Source organism: Mchenga conophoros, linkage group LG4 (assembly GCF_057382185.1).
Source record: "Mchenga conophoros isolate Kocher_MC1m ecotype Shallow Benthic linkage group LG4, M_conophoros_male_GT1.1, whole genome shotgun sequence".
NCBI classification, from domain to species: domain Eukaryota; kingdom Metazoa; phylum Chordata; class Actinopteri; order Cichliformes; family Cichlidae; genus Mchenga; species Mchenga conophoros.
The window spans coordinates 22,985,146-23,001,618 of NC_140529.1; the positions used below are offsets into that span (position 1 = coordinate 22,985,146).

The 16,473-nt window shown below is 46.4% G+C and overlaps 1 protein-coding gene across 1 annotated transcript in view; it reads left to right on the forward strand.

Moving 5' to 3' along the window:
- The first annotated feature begins 1,501 nt into the window (after window positions 1-1,501).
- rai1 (retinoic acid induced 1) overlaps window positions 1,502-16,473 on the forward strand; it is a 54,306-nt gene continuing 39,334 nt past the window's right edge. The window contains exon 1 of the mRNA XM_085271073.1: window positions 1,502-1,734. The gene's annotated coding sequence lies outside the window, so the exon portion shown is untranslated. The remainder of the gene's footprint in view (window positions 1,735-16,473) is intronic.

Genomic DNA, 16,473 nt, shown 5'->3' on the forward strand with positions numbered 1-16,473 from the left:
ACGGGAGAAATTCAAGAATGACCGAAATAGGCGAAGCTCGAGCAAAGCGGAAAGAAGAGGAGAAGACGCTGATTACTGACGCGCGCCCGGGCACGCTGCCGGCAGCGCCTCGTCTGTCACTCAAGAGGGAGAGGAAAGGAAAGAGAGGAGGAGATGGCTGAATGGGAGGAGAGTCACAGTCCCTCCTCCCCCTCCCCTCCCTTCCTCCTTATTTTCATTCATGGCACAATCAGTGACACATGCCTACACATATCTCCCCCATGCAGTGCCTGGCTCGCTCTCTCTCCGTCAAAAGACCGCTCTGTCTCTCCCCTTTACACACAAGCACACACACGCACACCGCACACACCTTAGCATAGGAGAAAACACCCCTCCCCTTTTTTTTTTCATTTGTTATCTAATTTTCTCATAAACACCAAAACACACTGCAGCCCCCCCCCCCTCCCTCATCTCTTCCTATCACAGTCTTTCACACTGGGATTTTGGTCATCTCTTTTCATACGTGAGTAAACACAGAGAGTATGTCTCTGTCCCCCATTCTCTCTCGCTCTCTCTTACACACACACGCACACACACACACACATATTCCAGATAATAACAAACGACAACAAACACATCCAACCCAAACAGGATAAACAAAAAAAGAAGGACACAACAAAACAAACACAGACACGGGCAACTGCACACTGAAAATTGCATATTAAATTCTCTCCTTCCCTTCTGCACACACACACGCACACATACACCCATACACGCACGGTTGTCTTTCCAGACACACATGCAGCTTCCTCGCCACCCACTCAGAGAGAGAGAAAAGTGAGGAAGGGTGGGAGCGAAGGGAGGGAGGGAGGAGAGGAGAGGAGGAGGGTGAGCGAACCTGAGAGAGAAGGCTTTGAAGCTGCCGCTCACCCTTTCTCTCTCCTGCCGAGTACCTCAGAGTGCAAGAGAGAGAGAGAAGCAGGTGGTCCCACAGCTCAACCACTCCTCTCCTTCCTCCCATCAGCACATCAGCAATCTCTCTCTCCCTCTCTCTTTCGCTAGTCCTAACACACAAACACACACACAGGGCGATAGCAATCACCCCACACTCACACTCACACACACACTCACACTCACACACACACACACACACACACACACACACACACACACACACACACACACACACACACACCCATCTGCTCTCCCTTGCGCACACATTTCTGAGTGGTGACTGTCAGACAAGCTCCTGGACTCCCCAGCAGAGGCTGCAGGACCACGCACCCCAGTGTCCCTCCAACCTCCCTCCAATGCTCACCATTGACCCCCCCCCCCCCCAAAAAAAGCTAATTCCATTATACATTCCCGACTGGTAGGAAGAGGGCCGTCTTCTAATTGCTTTCTTATCCCCCTGAGTCCCCTTCACTCTATCCTCCACCACCACCACCCCCCCCTCTTCTCGGCCCGCCCCTCGCCCTACGTGCACTCGACATGGCAGCAGACAAGCAGAGGAGGGAGGCGAGCTAGAGAGCAGGAGAGAGGGAGAGCAGGAGAGAGAGAGAGAGAGAGGCAGGCAGGCTGCTGCTATCAGGGAATACTGGTGCCATTTTCAGCATCGCAGGCTAAAAGGATTGAGCCTCGCCGCTGTACGCTTGGCTCGGCTCAGCTCAGCTCACCTCAGCTCAGACCAGCTGAACAAGAGGGGGACTGGAAGGGCCAACAAAAGAAGGAAAGAACGGCTGACCCCTAACACAGGTACCACGCTTCTCCCTGACATTTGCATCTCTTCTAAGGCAGGACACAAGTTGGAGCGCAGCACAGTGCAGATGGAAGTGTGAGCAAGGTGTATTGGCCAAGGGGGTGTGTTTGTGTCTCTTTGCGTCTGTTTTGTCGATGTGTACATCTGTGTGTGCGTGTGTGTGCCTGTGCATGCTGAATAGAGGACAGCAGGGTCTCTCGTGGGACTGCGTTCTATTTTCATTTGCTGGGTGTTTTTTTTTTTTTTTGGGGGGGGGGGGGTTCAGAGAGGAAGAACATTTGCCTCCCACATAAACACACACTCCCAACACCTGCTTCAACCCTGTTTTCCACCAGCATCTGTCCAAACAACAGGCACCAAAAAAAAGATTAAAATTAAAGCCATATCTGCCTGCAAAACACATGGATAACAAGCAGCGGAGGCATGAGCTGCAACCTCTCTTTCTGTTTGTCTGGGGTTTGTTTGTTTTTTTCCTCCCTTCCAAGCTCCGCTCAGCATCCTGCGCCTTAGGATGTGTTACGTAGTCTTCTAACAGGACGCTATGTCAGAGCAGCGATGTGTCATAGCACGCTGTTTACTCTGCCTATTGCATAAGGACAAATCTGAAATACACACATCAATATTAATCTTATGAAACCAGTGATGAGGTCAGATTGTAAAATGTGTTTAGTTTGGGATACAGATAAATTTTTCTAGATCTTTGTATTTTGTTTGTGTGTCTGCATGGAGTTTAGGCACAGCGTGTTAAAGCTCATATGCTATTTTTAGTATGGCATTGCCTATTTCCTGGCTCTGGATGCATGCTGTACGGTACATATGCACACTGATCTATATGTGAGTGCCGCATGTCCAACATGCTGCATAGCTCATTTCTGAGGTGCCTTTACTACAGCGTGTCATTAAAAGATGCACCGAGACTGCAGTGTCACTGCCGACTGAAAGTGATGCTACCGACAGCTTCGTTCACCCCGAGGAGAGGGAGAGATGGGATGAGGTGGACAGAGAGTGTGCGAGGGAGGGAGGGAGGGAAGAGGGCTGAGGGAGAAGGTGTGACAGAGAGAGAGAGAGAGAGGGAGAGTAAATAAAGCGAGGGGGGAGGTGGAGAAAGATACGGCAATGTGTGTGTGTGTGTGTGTGTGTGTGTGTGTGTGTGTGTGTGTAGGTCCGTTTGTGTTTATGTGCTGGGATAGGACGAGAGGGAGGGAGAGAGTGCGCACAGCGGGGGAGGAGGGGTAACGACGCGATAACGCAGAGAGGGTGTAGAGAGGTGTCAGGGAGAGAAAACAGAGGTGAGATGGAAAACAGCAGTGGCGTGTGTGTTTGTGTGTGTCAGGAAATATAGTGACAATATGCACACAAGAGGAAGAATAAGAGAATGATAGAGCGGGAGAGGGGAAGTGATAAGAGAAGAAGTAAAATATATGAATGGAAGATGAGGCCGATCCCCTATAGCGATGCAGCGGCTTGATTGTCGTCAAGCGCGTAAACAGTGTGCGTGTGCAGAAATGAATTTTTTCCATGTAAAAAGAGTACAACAGCAATGAATGCACCACATATCTACAGTTACAAATCTGTTTTCCAGCAATACGTCCATAGGATTCTGAATGTGTGTGTAAAAGAAAAACTTGAGTCAAGAACTGCCCCACTGCTTTGCCAAAACATGGCAAGGCACTTTCCCTCAAACACACAATCGCTGCTAAAGAGACGGCAGGCTGTTGCACGCAATATGCAGAAACACACGCGAAAGCACACAAATCGTCTGCTCTCCTTCTCCTGTGACTCTTTCTCCTTCACACACAGACTATACACTGGCTTTCCTGCATGATGCAACACAATGAAAGGAAGCTGATTATCATGGAGATTGGGAGTCATGTGGAGAGCAGGTTTCTGTGTGTGTTTGTGTGTTTGCGCGTGTGCGTAGGTGTGTGCATGATGGCCTGTAAAGGGCATACTGAAATTGGCAACTCATTGTTGTGGTGAAATGAAAGGTGAAAGCTTCCCTCTGTTCTGTGTCCCTCTTGCTTTCTCCTCCTCAGCCCTCCACCCCCCTGCCTGTCTCTCAGTCTCAGACCAACACAAATATGTGAGGTCAAAGAGAGGAGAGGAGACAGAATGGGTAACAGAAGCACAGATTAAAGGTACATACCAAGGATGACAAGACACCATCCTTGTTAAAGACTTAAAATACCCAGCGGTTGTCTTTCTCTTCTCAAAGTTTCTTCTCCTTAACTTTTAATCTTTCTATCTCGGCATTGATCCGTCGCTTTGTTTACATCGGATGTCTCAATTACTCCATAACACCATTTTTAACTAGGCTGTTTCGGTGTGCACGTGTGTCTCTGTGAGTTTCCAAGCAACACACTATAAGCCCCAAGTGCCTGTCTAATTGCCCCGGAGGCTCATGGTTATTTACTGTGAGGGGTTATTAGGCAGACACAGAGAAAGAGAGAGTCGGGGAGAGAGAGAGTGTTTGTCCCTCATTAAAGAGAAGAGGCACAAACACAAGCAGGGCTGTAGCAAGCAGCCAGACCACAGCACCATCATCAGCTAACGAATGTGGACACTCCACCTATGATTCATAGCATGTCATTTGTATTCATACTGAGTGACAATTTCTGTTTTCTTGTCTGAAACAGCCGTAAATCTTCCCTTAACCTTCCCATTGCTGTCATGATTTCTGTCAATTATCGTCAATGATTTCTCAAACACGATGTCCTCTGTCAAGGTCTGCAGTAACTGTGTGCAGCACCTTGGCAGCTTGGCGTGAGCACACTGCACACAGATGTTATGCGCAGGGATGAAATTACTAAAGGGCACAAAAAATGAGCTGCAGGTCCCTACCCACTCTATCTCTCATATGCATGTTCCCCTACTTTGCCACTGTGTCACAAGCTATTCACCACACTGCAAGAACCGCAGGGTTCACTGTTCAACATTCAGGTTTCAGACCAGGTTTACTTATAATGTAGTCGCACATTAAATAACCGCACCACAAATCGCATGTTTATGAAAATTAATACACTACCTGGTGGCGAGTTGTTTGCTATTTTTTAATCTGAAACTTCATAGCAGGAAATCATGCTTGTCCTTTTGTACACCTGATTTGTACGGGCTCTCTAACACGTGAAGCACACACGCAGAAACACACATGTGCTCATGAAAGTGTAGACACACAGCGTGCAACACGACGCCGCTCTGAAATCCTAATACAAGTTCAAACCCAGGCGTACGCTTCCTCTCATCACGTCTGCTTCTGCACTTACACACAAGCCTGAAAAACTCTGCCTGCGTGGACATCATTAGACCTTACACAAACACACAAACACACACTGTGTATTTCCAGGAGCTCAGTGTGATGGGGTGGGTACATGCTGTTCCAGTGAACATTATACGACGGCTGCTAACCTAGATCTGATTACACACAGAAGCTCGCTATATTCACAAATGTGTGTGTGTGTGTGTCTGTATGTATGTATGTGTTACTTACACTTGGGCCTAATGGAGTTTGCAGGTAATATGTTTTTATTGGAGCAGCAGCTAGGACAGTGTCGGTGTAGTGTGTTTGTCGAGCGAGCGATGGCTGATGTATTTCTCTCCACGAGAGTGAGGAGCATCAAGAGATGGAGATGGAGAGGGAGGAAGTTGGGGGTGGGGGTGGTGGTGGAGGTGTGTGTGGGGGGGGGGGGGTAGCAAGAGGTTACTGCAGGAAGAGAAGACAGGGGTTGTGATGAGAGAGAGGGAGAGAGATGGCAAGGAGGAGGGGGAAAGGAAAGGCTCATCTGTATGCTGCTTACTGTGAGCTGCTTGTTTGATCTGGAGGGAGTACTTAGTGCTGGATGGTGGGATGCTGCAGAGTAGGGAAGGCAAAAATAAGGTTCCTGCAAATGCATGTGTGTGTGTGTGTGCATGAGAGAGCAACTGAGAGAGAGAGAGAGGAAGAGAGAGAGCGAGAGAGAGAGAGAGAGAGAGAGAGAGAGAGCGTGTAATTACGTGTGAGGTGTTGGGTGCAGCACTTTGCTCATTAAAAGGATCTGGCTGCTGTCCAGCTCCGCGCAGTTTATCAACTGTCCTTCATGTCTCTCATCCTCCTCCTCCCCTTTCTCTCCTTTCCTCTCCTTCCTTCTCTATCCATTTCTTTCCTGCTCTTCTCTTGCCCCTTTAGCTTTCTTCCTCTCCCTTCTCTGCACTTCATCCTTCTCTTCCAGGATTACTGCAACAAAACGCTGCTTTGCAATGGTGCTGATAGCCTGGTGGGGGGGGGGGGTGTCTTTCATCACTGATGGATGTTTGTGCCTCATTAGAGATGAATAAAAGTGTCGGTGGAGCATCAGAAATGAAGATATTTACACATATAGCGTGAGAAACATATATAAATGTAGGAAAAAGCGTTTCGTAACAAAGGTGAGACCGACAGCTTGTTAGCACAATACACCCGTGGGGCGACTGCTAAACATTCAAATTCACATTCAAGATAGAATCAGCCGTCTGCTGCAGTGAGAAATAAAACACTCTTGTGCGTTGGTGAACACCACAGACCGGCGCCGCCTTCTGTATGTGCCCCACTAATGGTAAAGAAATGCATAATCAGGGCTTTCTCTCAGCATCAGTGAGGGTAGGGGTGATTCTGCTCGCGAATACAATGACTTCACTCACGCCTTCCTTTCTGCAAGCATATGGAGAATGATATATATGCTTGTTATTATTAAAGTTTTTGGGTGAGTTTGCAATTGTGGGACTAAGTTTTCTTTGCCTGCACAGCTGTTCAGCCCTGTGTGTCCAGCACGCAAGGCCTCCGTTTTGGCTGGAATGCATATTGTGTGTGTCTGTGTGTGCGTGCAGGTAAACGAGTGCTGCTGCTGTTCAGTTAGGACGCGAAATAAAAAATAGAGGAACCAAATCAGGCAAATAAAAGATGACAATAATGCTGGAAAGAGTTTAAAAAAAAGTGAAAGAGGCAGATTGAGAAAACAAGAAAAGAGGGAAACAATTGAAGAGTGATGCTAAAGCAGAGATCAGGGAGACGTAGGAACAGAGAAAGACAGATTAGGGAACGGTAAAATGAAATGATAACCAGAACGCAATATGGAACACTTGAGCAAAATGGAGAAACGGCTACAAGTCAGGCGGGGAGATCGGTCGCGTGTGTTATGCGAGAAGGAGGAAGAAAGCGCATGAGATGGGACCCGGCGATTGTCAAGCATTGTAGCGGAACCAGAAACTGTCACCCGTTTCTCTCCTGTGTTCTGATCAAGGAGCAAGAGACACACTTTGAAAAGTTTTCTACCCACCTACCCCCTTCCTGCGTCTTCAAACAGCTGCTGGAGTTACATAACAGTGAGGTGAGAAAGAACGAGAAGCGTGAGAGAGAGAAAAGGGAAGAAATGACTTACAACGCAAAACTCACACATAGCCTGAATTAGGATTTATTTGTCACATGAACACAATTCTTTTCCCTTTACTGTTTTGACAGTGATGTTTCTGAAGTATCTTTGCTAAATTTGTGACAATGACAATTAAGAAAGACAAGGATAGAGAAAGAAAAGGTATAGGAGAGAGGTGGATGTGTCTGTGAGCATGCTGCAACTTGACTATATGAACAGAGTGTATTTAGGTTAAGTTGAATGTATCAGTGATGCCTGTTGTTGTTGGTAAATGTGGGTTAGAACATAGAAGATTCTCTGGGGTGAGAACTTAAGATCAGTCTGACGGAACTTCATTTCCCAACATTCAGTATTACAGACAGCAGGAATATGAACACATGCAGACACAGAACCTAAAACATTACTTTGGAGACATATTCCTGGATAGCTGTGAGATGGGTAACATGAGTAAAATTCTTCGTTATCTTAAAGAACAGAAATAAAAGCAGCACATTTAAAGTGTCTCAAAGTGAAAATAAACCAAACAGATCATTTTTTCTTGCAATTCCTGCCTCTATATGATGATAATGATAATGCATTATATGGTCATCTCACCTGTGTGTGCACAGTGGCCCAACCCACCTGCTGCTCCAATCCTTTTGTTTATGTGAGGCAGCCAATCAGAGGAAAGCTAGCTTAAATATGGGTTGGTCCTAAAGAGAGATGAGTGAAAATGGCTTAAATTGCACCGATTCGCCCATTAAAAGGTGAATAAGAATTATTTTGAGTTGTGAATCCTGCCGAGCTACTTTTGTAGAGTACTCATAGTCATAGCGATTCACACTTGTATTTTATTGCTAAACCTCTTCAGTTCACCACATGCCATCAAACAAATAACCATGTGTGGCTGAGGAATGCAAGCTGAAGTGCCTGCATTCATCTACTCAACAGGGTTAGGTTCAGCGGGCTACATCACTTAGGTGCAAAAGCATGCTTCCCACACATATAGTACATATACGTATGTTTCAGCGATGTTGGGCCTGTCTGACGGATTACAGCACAGCAAATTGCAAACGCAGGTAAAAAATAATGCTGCGGCTCCTCTCCAGCGCCCGTTGAGTACATCAGCCATGCCCCGCATTCAGTGCTGTTGCCAGGTTGCATGCTTGTTTGCTTACACGCAAGTGTGCGTGGCTGCATGTGCCTGTATGTTTTGCTTGACTGCCTCTGTACTATGAACACAAAGTGAGTTCTCTGCCTGTGAATTAGCCTCCATAGCAACCAGTGCCACACAGTCAGCCAGCCATCCAGCCAGCCAGGCGGTGCAGTGAATGAACGCCATTCTGCGATCAGAAAATGGGTACAGGCCTGTTGCCAGATCTGGGTAAAGCGGGCACGTCGGTATGCCGATGTGCAGAGACAATGGGCCGTTGCTGTGGTGATGGGAAGGGCTGGTCGGGTAACAATGAGCATTGGTATGTGGATGACAAACAATGTCAACAGCAACTTTCAGCCACTTTGTTTGTTTACCTGCTGTTTCTCTTTTTGTCCACCGCTATTTTTTGTTTGTTGCTCAGCATCTACCTACCTTTCATCCCCTGATCTCTCCCTGTTTGCTTTCCTCCTCTCTTCTTTCTCTTCTGTCTGTGTCTCTATGAGAAAGAGGTTGCGGCATTGCGGAGGTGGGTGTTGAGCGGGGGCACAGGAGAGTTTTTTGTTTGGTTTTGTTTTTTTATCAGTATGTTATTGTCAGAGCCGTCCCATCACCTTGGATACACACACACACATATATGCGCCCACAAATACAGACACGTGAACACACACACACACACACACACACATCTTAGACGTCAAACATACGTCAGATGCTAATAACTGACAGTCAAGCTCAGAAGCGAGCCCAACAGTACACAACTCACATGGTAAGCTGTGCTAAATTGACCAAACTGTTCTAGACAAAGATCTAAGTATAAACAAAACAATCATGGCACACACGTCACACATACGCTTTATGCTCGCTTCTGATCTAAATGGTAACCACGTCCCAAGGTGCGCTGTTCAACCACCAGGACAGGATGAGGGTGAGCAGGGGCATAGTTGGGACCTGGCTAATTGCTGATGTTCTCATGCAGAGAAAACATGAGGGAGATGCTAATGACCTCTCACTCAGATGTGTATCGACTGGCCCAGGCGTAGCCATGGTAGCCAGCCAGAACACATACACATATACACACACAAAACGCAAAATTACCTGAGGCTCAGATGAGGGATAAGTGTAAGCCAAATTTTTGAAATTAAATTATAATTTGATATCATCAATTATCTGACTTGTTAGGATGTCTTACTGCTACGTCGAGCTAAACATAATGAGTGCTGAGAATGGAGCGACTTCGCTGTACTGCACATTGATATTGCTTTTTATTATTCCTACCATTCTGGAGATTAAAAAAAACCTGTTTATTGAGCCCAAAAAAGGATATAAAGAGAGAGAAGAAGGGAAGGAGAGTGTGAGAGTGAAGGCTGCTGAAAAGCCGACGCACCTGGTACAGGATAAGAATAGTAATCAATCACGCACATGCACACGCAGAGGCAAACATGTACAGAGCACAGCTGGGCTGCAAAAAAGCCATCTGTATTACCACAATGTAACACTCAGTGTGTACGTACTGTGTGTGTCTCTGTGTGCATGTATACGTGTGCATGCGGGAAAAATCTAGATCAGCTTCCTATTCGCTCAACCATGTCTGTCTTTACGATGGAGAAACAGACTTGCACAAGCCGGGATTAACATGCATGCTCACTAATATATGCAGACACCCCACACACACACACCTTCACACAGAGACTCATGCGGAAGCACTGACTTTCACCTGCAGCCATAGGCTACATAGCAATGCATACTAAAAAGACCAGGATAGAAGAGGGGCAAAGTGTAAATAGAGAGATGGATGAGACAAGTAGGGGTGGGGAGGCTGAAGGATGGATGGGTAAAAGAGGGGAGGCTGGTGACGGGGGTTTGTAGAGCCGGGGAGATCTGTAATGAGATCTCGGTGAGTCAGACAGGATGCTAAACTCTTATTCTGACTGGATAACCAACAAAGCCAAAGCGGGAATGCATTAGAAAGCATTAGCCTAGCTGGCTAATAGCAAAATCTGTGTCAATGGCATTAGAATGAAGTAACATCCACGGAATCACTCTCAAAAGCATTGATCTTCTTCTTTTTTCTAAAAAAAAACAAAAAAAACAAGGAGCACAGGCATCCGGGCGGTGGATTCAGCTAAGGCTGGCAACAATTCACAGCTACCTAAGCAGTTTTCCCCTCAGCATTAAATTAGAATAGCTTAGCGTTGACCCACTGTTGCTTTTAGCGCGTTAGCTTGTATCAGAGTGTGAGTCATAAGCTTTGCTGGGAGAAGCCACAGCACAAATTTAAACATCAGAGCAGTCAACAAACCCTGGGCTATCTCCGTGGCCATATTTATTCATGCGGTGTGACACCCATGAACATGCACATGCACGCACGCACACATAAAAACGCACACATAATGAAGGCACATGCTGAGCTTGGGTACAAACTAGAGCAAAAATAAGCAAATGCATCAGATTTATGTAGGAGAAAGACGGCAGTATTAGACATTTTTCTCACTGTCAACAAATCCTGCATAAAAGGCCGACACAGAGCATAACTTGGTCCAAAAGGCGAGCGTTTTCTGTGCACCCAACACCAGAGAGCTACGGTGGTAAGAAACTATTAAAAGCGCATAAATGAGCCACTGTGTTGCATCGGGTGACACTTTACTTCATTATGACAAACTCCAGGCTAGTTTATTTTGAGCGAGTCTTTCATATACTGTCCTGCTGCAATGAATATTAATGCGTATTAATCCGCAGCGGAAAATAGACCCGTCATGAATGCAATCTTTACTTCCAACTGGGAGATATTGTCGAAAAGCTACACTGCCCGGCAGTTTCAGGAAATTATCTTTGCTTTTCTTAAAGAATAAAACATTATAATTGTGAGCAGCTTCAAAAATTTACATTAGCTGAAAAAAAAGTGCTGCCCTTTCTTATCCTTTAGGACAAGTTAGTAATTCAGAAGTGGCAGTAAGTTATTCTCTCTTTTTCCATGTTTTTCCTCTCTCTCTTCCTCCTTTGAAATTTCTCTCCATCCCTCTTTGTACCTCCATCTCTTCTCCGTAACTGCTCCATCTTTCAATAAAGCATTCTGCTTTGCAGCTTCCTCCCTCCTTTGAGTTATCCCCATCTCACTCTCTTTATCTTCTCTCAGAGCCTCCATCTTTCACTGTTTCCCCCTGCCTCTTCCGCTAGCCATCTTTCTCTCCCCGGCTCCCCTTTCTTTAACCTTTTATGCTCTCCTCTTACTCCTCTCCACCTCTTTTCACTCTCTTTCTCTCGCAGCGTGTGTGTCAGCTCCCTGTTTCAGTCTTTCCATCACCACCCCTCCAACCCCCCCGCGCCATCAACATCCTATACACCACACCTCCTCCCCTCTCACTCCTGCCTCTTTCTCTTTCCTCCTTCCGCCTTTTTCCATCTTCAGCACACATCTGCTAGTCTAACACCAATCGTCTCCCTTTTCAGCATGCTATCCTCACACCCATTACACTCTTCCCTTCTCCACCCCTCTATCTCACTTTCGGGTTATGACGTGTGATTGCATATTCCTGCCTCATTCAAGCAGCCACATGCTCACACATAGATGCACGCACCTTCATCCTCGTTAATATATTCAGTGTGTATAATGTCATCGTCAAGGTTAACAGCTGAGGTGCAGTGGTAAGAGGAGCCAAGGGTTACTGGCAATGTAAGAGCCACATTGTTGTTATGGGGTACTCTTACTGATTAATGAGTTTCACAGCTCAATAATCAGCAACATCTAAGTATTTTAGGGTAGAAATTATGTAATCCAACGACCTTTCATATACATCATCAAGGAATGCATTGAAGGATAATTGAAGATCCTCTAATCAAATGGTAATTATAGTCATAAATGTTTGGAACTGAAGGCAATCAGAGAATTTCATGCTGTTTTAGCCTCAGCCTCCATCCTCCATCCCCTCATTTATGTTCATTAATATGAAGGACTGCCATTGTTCCATGGATAATTCATTGACATGCATGGCGGCAGCGTCCCCGTGTTTGTTTGTGTGTGCGTGTGTGTGTGTGTACATTCACCGGGCGGGCGACCAGATGCAAAAGGCATGACAAGAAAATAACCTTCCCTCCTTCGTCTCTCATATTGACGAGACGCCTCTATTGCGCTCTCACCACGCCACCCCACACCCCACGCCCCTCTATTTTTATCATCTTTGCACGGTCTCTCCGTCTCTCGCGCTCGCTCTTTTGCTGTCTGACTCTCACTCTTTCAGCCTCTCTGTCCTTGGGTGTCTGCAGCCAGCTGTGTTTTCAGGCCATTAGTGCCCCCCCCCCCCCCTCCATCCATTTTCCCCATCACCGATTCCTCCAGCAGACCTCACCCTCCTCCTGCCCCCCCTCCATCTCACTCTCTCTCTTCCTTTCTCCTCCTCCTCCTCTTCCTTTCGCACTCCTCTGTCCCCATGACCACTGGGGCTCCATTGTCAAAGCAACTGCTGATAACAGCCTCGTGTTTGGCCCAGCGTTCTGTTATGCCACTGCACCAAAATATCAGATGTCTGCACTCATCCTCATCTGTAAACATCCACAAGATACATATGAATGTGTGCTTGTAACAGGAAAAACATACAATAAACGTCTGCACCAGCAAACGCACGCATTATTTTTATACATGCATGGCTGTTGCAACATTCACACACCCGCATACAACAACAAATCTACCCAGTCAGCACCTTCCCCTTTATGTAAACATCTTGTTGTGCTGCTAGCCTCTTGCGGTTGTTTCCCGTTATGAAAAGTTATTACACTGCATAGTGCCATTTACTTTTCTACACCCACCCTAACTCACTCATCATAATAAAAACGTGATTAATCTACTTTCCTGGTGGCTTGCTGATGCTTAGAGAGTCTGGCCTTCGAACGCACAGCGGAACAGAGGGAGCGAGAGAGAGCAGGTTGTCTTTGAGAAAGTGGGCCACGGATATCGCGTCCCCGGTGGATCTGTGCGGTCAGCAGAAGAGGGCTGGCCCAAGTCACTCGTGATGCGGATGATGATTACTATTTCATCTTCTTTTCCAAGTGGCTAGAAATTAGTGCAGAATCCCAGTAGCTTCGATTCCTGGATCACCAAAGTAGGGCTGGGGTTAAAGAAGAAGTGCGTTTGTCTAGAATAGACATTACATGACACTATAACACATAATGCAGCTGACTCATGAGGCTTATATCACTACTTCCTATCTTTCTAACTTGAAGTCAGTTACAGATAAAGCTAGATCTATTTGCTCAGGTTGCTAATAATAGTCAATGCAATATGAAAGTTCCAACCAAGTAAATATAGCCAGGTAGAGCACACATATAAAAAGATTTACAGCATCACATCAAAAATATCATGCATCAGTAAAAAAAAGAATAATCTCAAACCAGATTGGATCGTCCTTTTCTGACTGAAGACAATCAAGGCACTTCTTTTTTGGCCTATGATCATTATAAATGAATTTGTACTACCATGTTTCTGCTATGCCACTGTGTGTGTGTGTGTGTGTGTGTGTGTGTGTGTGTGTGTGTGTGTGTGTGTGTGTGTGTGTGTGTGTGTGTGTGTGTGTGAATGCTCGAAAATGGATTCCGTGTGTGTGTGTGTCTCACATACACACACATGGATTCCGTGTGTGTGTCTCACATACACACACACACACGGAATCCATTTTCGAGCATTCACACACACACACACACACACACACACACACACACACGGAATCCATTTTCGGTTCCCTTTAACCACTAGAGGACAATAAAAATGGGTCGTCCTAAAAGAGGGGGACATGCACACACTCACACATATACACAAGATGATGGCCCGTTGCATCATCTGCATCTCGTCTTCCTGTCGGCTAACACTCCCTCCTCCTCCTCCACGTCCTGCTCCTTCTCCTCAGTCTGTCCTTCCTCCCATCCATTATGCGCACCCCCCCACCACCACCACTCCTACTCTATTGATTGAGCCATTCAATTTCCGGCCGTAATTCAACTACACTGTTGCACTTGAATATGTAAATGAGCCCATGGGGGTTGCTGGTGCTGTTGTTGTCATGGAAACCTCTCATCAAACGCGCATGAAAGACACGTGCGCACTCCCGCACGCACAACGGCTTCCTTCGGGGGTTAGGAAGGAGAGACAAGGTGAAATGAGCGTGTGCGCGTGCTGTGCTCCTGTGAAACCGAAACTTTGACAGAGGCTGAAATGACCTCACCGCACCCTTGCTTGTGTGTGTGTGTGTGTGTGTGTGTGTGTGTGTGTGTGTGTGTGTGTGTGTGTTGGTAGGAATCATGGATGTATCTGTAGCCTTGCGCTTTTTAAGACCACCCCCCCACACACACACACACACATACACACACCCACCCACCATCATCTCCTTCACCTCCCTTTAAATTCCCTGCCCTATCTCCCTCTCTCTTGCTCGCTCCCCCCCCCTCCCACCATGTTAGTGCAGCCCTCTAATCGCACTGACAGGAGAACAGCGCTCTGTGTGGCTTCTGCCACCATGCATGCACTGAAACACACACAGGGAGCATAAACACATGCAGAATTAATACATCCTCCGTGTTTTCTCTTTCTAGCTCATGCACGCCACCGAAAACTTCCAGACACGAACAGCCGCGGTGCGCATCACTCACAGCCTCTTGTTTAGTCTCGTGTGTCATTAACGTGCTCCTCTCCCTCTGTGCTGCTTCCTGCTCCCGTGTGGTAGCTTTTGGGACGTTTTTGGGTCACGGGGATGCTACGCCAATCTCTCAGTGGGGTTTTTTTTTTATGTGTCTGTGTGTGAGGGGGGTCAGGGAGATTCAGGGGCAGTCTGTGATCATTGCAATATATCTTTGCATTGGTTATTCTGTGTTTGAGGCATATGTCTGTGATTTTGTGCATGCAAGACATGGGAGGAATTAATTTTAAAGCCCCTGAAAAACACCCACAAGTTTTTGTTTGACACAGAATGAAACATTCAGATTTAACCAGCAGTGCAGCCAAAGCTGAGCAAACAATACACTTCAAACACTTCTGTGGCTGCTGCACTAAAGTATGTGACATCACCTTTTTCTAGATTAGTTAAGCCCACTTTAAGCTGGCAAAAAAAGGAAAATCAAAACTTGTGTTTTGTTTTTTTGGTTGTTTTTTTCTGTAGGTTTGAAGTGTGTTTTTTTCTTCCTTCCAAATTAGTATAACAGAATGAAGGCAGCTGTTCAATTCATCACTGCAACGCTTCCTACAGATAAATTATTAATGCAAGTCACCCAAGCAAGGGCATTTATCCGAGCAATAATAAGGCATTTGATGATGTGGTCGGGGTTAAAGTGTTCAGCTGGCAGTTGAGCCGCATCCTTGTCATGAACAATGACACTTCAATTTGGCAATGAATCAAGAGGGAAGCATTTTCTTACTCCCGAAAAAAAAAATACAAATCCAACAAATGTCTCCCACAGTGGTTTTGTTTGAACTCAATTTTGGTGGAAAGTGGAAGACCTAGTGGGCATAAATGAGTGAGGGCTTGCTCGTGTGTTCTCAGGCATGTACATGTGTGCGTATGCATGTGTGTGCACACTGCTAGGCAAATGAGCTTGTCAGTATGCGGCGCAGGCCTCTCTCTGGTGGCAGGCAGATGACAGTGCAGTGATTGGGCTGATTTCACTGAGGACGTGAGGGGAAATCTGAAGGCTGCCTTAGGGCTCAGGTGCTTATCACCTCCCCGCACACTGACGCGCACATGCGCACACGCTCGTGCACGGATTCGGACGCGTGCGCATACACACAGAGATGTGCGTACAGCTACCTTTTACAGCCGTCTCTATAGACACACGCGCACATACAGATGCATGGACAGACGCATGAAACCAGAGACATGGACAAGTGCTCACCTGGGTGATACACACATGTATGTACTTACATGCACTCTGTCTCTTCTACTTTATTACAAAGTTAATTATCGAAATCTCTTGCGAGAGTGCTGCACCATACCGTCTGTGTGTCTGACCACCCAGTGCTAGCAACACATCACACACACACACACACACACACACACACACACACACACACACACACACACACACACACACACACACACATCTGCAGGATTCTGTGCAAGAGAGAGCAATAATTATAGCCCAGGGCAGGTGGGAAAGGGGAAATTAGAGTTTGTGTGAAGGTCTGCATGCACTTCCTAAGACAATAATTGACAATTTATTACTGCACACGTGGCGGTTGGCAT